This window comes from Mandrillus leucophaeus, unplaced genomic scaffold (assembly GCF_000951045.1).
Source record: "Mandrillus leucophaeus isolate KB7577 unplaced genomic scaffold, Mleu.le_1.0 Scaffold648, whole genome shotgun sequence".
Classification (NCBI taxonomy): Eukaryota; Metazoa; Chordata; class Mammalia; order Primates; family Cercopithecidae; genus Mandrillus; species Mandrillus leucophaeus.
Window position 1 is genome coordinate 26,468 of NW_012107008.1, and position 3,447 is coordinate 29,914.

A 3,447-nucleotide genomic window follows, 5' to 3' on the forward strand; every position below is an offset into this window, starting at 1 on the left:
AAAAAAAAAATTAGCTGGGCATGGTGGTACCTTCCTGTAGTCCCAGCTACTTGCAGGCTGGGGCACGAGAATTACTTGAACCCAGGAGGCAGAGGTTGCAGTGAGCCGCCATCGTGCTGCTGCACTCCAGCCTGGGTGACAGAGTGAAACTCCATCTCAAAACAAGAACAACAAAAAACGTTGCTGGCCATAATTATATAAGGTGTTGGAGGTGGGAGAAGCATGTTGCAGGGAGTCACTAAGGTGACATCATTTAAGGTCTTGAGGTTCAATGGCCTGTACCCAGGCTGCAGAGGAGTCAAGAGTATTCTGACATTAGACTGATCCGGGGAAGAAAATTAGATGGTGAATATGAAGAGGGTTAGGGATTAAGTGTAGACACATGTAAGGAACCTGGATATGAAGCTACTAGGTTTTCAGCAGAGAATGATGTAAATTGATTTGATTTTAAAGATCACTAAAGCAATTGTGTGGAAAAGAGATTGTCAGAAGGGAAGAGCTGAAGAGACCAATTGGAAGCTATTGCACTAGTCTGCGATGGAGATGATGGTGGCTCACAGTAGAAATAGAAAGAAGTGGATATATTTGGAGTGTACAAGAAGAGGCAACAGGACTATGTAACTGAATGGCAGCAGGGTGAGGGAAAGAGGAATCGAGAATTATGCTTACGTTTTAGGTTTAAGTAGCTGGGCAGGCAGTATCATTTAGTGCGACTGGGGAGAGAACAAGTTCAAGATGTAAAAATCAAGATTTCTATGTAGAACTGTTAATGTGAGATGCCCATCAAACATCCAGGTGGAGAACTCTGCGGGGCAGTGGCATGTAAGTCTCTTAGAGTTCAGTGGTCAGACAGAACTGGAGATACCATTTTGGACTCACTAGTCTCACCCCAGATGAAATCCATGAGGGCAAAGTTTTTTTATTTTTTAACAAAAAAAACCAAAGTTTTTTTTTTCCTTTTTTTTAGGCTGAGTAAGGTGGCTCATTCCTGTAATCCCAGCACTTTGGGAGGCTGAGGAGGGTGGATCACCTGAGGTCAGGAGTTTGAGACCAGCCTGGCTAATATGGCAAAACCCCATCTCTACTAAAAATACAAAAATTAGCCAGGCGTGGGTGGTGGGCATCTGTAATACCAGCTACCCGGGAGGCTGAGGCAGGAGTACTGCTTGAACTTGGGAGGCGGAGGTTGCAGTGAGCTGAGATTGTGCCACTGCACTCCAGCCTAGATCACAGAGGGAGACTCTGTCTCCAAAAAAACAAAAAAAAAGTACATTTTTTGACTTTAAAAGATACACAAAATCTATTGTCAGCGTACAGCACAATGAATTTCACAAATTGCATACCCAATGTAACCAAGATTAACAGACTCTCACCCCAGAAGCTCTCCCAAAATGGCCATCACTAGCTTGGATTTATTTTGCCAAGTTTTGTCTATTATATGACAGAGTCATATGTATTATTTTACATCTGGTTTCTTTCAGATTTATTTTGCCAAGTTTTGTCTATTATATGACAGAGTCATATGTATTATTTTACATCTGGTTTCTTTCAAGCACCATGATGTTAATGATATTCATCTATACTGTTGAGTAGTGCATTGTATGGGTGGGTATTTACCATTTATTTATCCATTCTACTATGAATGAGAATTTGGGTTGTTTCCAGTTGTTTCCAGAATTTGTCAGTTATGAATAGTGCCGCTATGAATACACACATTGTAGTACATGTCTTTTGGTGGGGATACGTGTTTCTGTTGAATGTGTATCTGGGAGTAGAATTTCATTGTCATAAGCATTATGTTAACAGTGTTCCAATACAGACTCCCAGGATATGAAAGTGTAATTGCTGGCTGGGCATGGTGGCTTGCACCTGTAATCTCAGCACTTTGGGAGGCTGATGTGGGCGGATCACCTGAGGTCAGGAATTCGAGACCAGCCTGACCAATATAGTGAAACCCCATCTCTACTAAATAATACAAATATTAGCCGGGCATGGTGGTGGGCCCCTGCAATCCCAGCTACTTGGGAGGCTGATGCAGGAGAATCGTTTGAACCCAGGAGACGGAGGTTGCAGTGAGCCAAGATCGCGCCATTGCACTCCAGCCTAGGCGATAGAGCAAGACTCTGTCTCAAAGAAAAAAAAAAAAAGGAAATGCAACTGCTTCACATGCTTGTTAATTACCTATATAATAAGTGCAATGAGCACACAATAAATATTTCTTGAAAGGACTAATTTGAACACAGATGGCATTTAAAACTATGGGCCTGCATAAGACATCTTGGAAGAAATACGATTAGGTAAGAGGGCTGATGAACAAAGCCTTGGGTGACTCCCACATTTGGAAAACTGGCAGGAGCATAAAGGAGGAGGAAAATGGGACAGTTTGGAGTTCTGCAAAACATGAGAAAGATGTGTTTCAAGGGGGCAGTCAACTGCTTTGAATGCTTCCAAGAGACCATAAGATGAGGCAGCGGTTTGGGAAGACAGGAGTTCTGCTGATCTTGATCATTTCAAGCCTGAGTAGCTTACGTATTAATCACTCAAATGGACACCTCGAATGTGTAGCTGGATATAGGAGTGTAAAACCTGAGTGTAAGACAAGTATGTGTGAGTGTAAATATATTTCTGAAGGAGAATATAGATGGGTAACAGACTGGGTCCTAGTTTTGGGGCATTTCCATGTAGAAGTTGAAAAGAAGTAGATACCTACAGAGCAAAACTATGAGAGTGACTGATGAGATAGAAGAGAAATCTGGAAAGTGTCTTATCACTGAGGTAATGCCAACATCAACTGTGTTAAATGTTGCTGAGAATAGAAAAATGATCACTGAATTGACCAATTACCAATGAATAAATAACTACTCCAGTAAATAAACATACTTCCATATGATCACTTTCAATGGTTGTACAAAATTCTGTTGTGTGGCTCTACCAAAACCTGCTCAATCAGTTCCATTGTTGAATTTGTAGATTCTTCTCAAACCTTTAGAATCATAAATGATGTCACCTTGAGAATGTTCTAAGAGTATTGTGTCAAATACTCTAAGGGCATTTGGGTAAAAAAAAAAAAAATGCACATTAGAAAGGTTTTAGGCCAGGCGCGGTGGCTCATGCCTGTAATCCCAGCACTTTGGGAGACTGACGTGGGCAGATCACTTGAGGTCAAGGGTGGGAGACCAGCCTGGCCAACATGGTGAAACCCCATCTCTACTAAAAATACAAAACTTAGCCGGGTGTGGTGGTGAGTGACTGTAATCCCAGCTACTTGGGAGGCTGAGGCAGCGAGAATTGCTTGAACCTGGGAGGCGGAGGTTGCAGTGAGCCATGATTGCACCACTGCACTCCAGCCTGGGCAAAAGAGTGAGATAGCCTCAAAAAAAAAAAAAAAAAAAAAAAGGGGTTTTGGACCTGGTGTGGTGGCTCACGCCTATAATCCTATAATCCCAG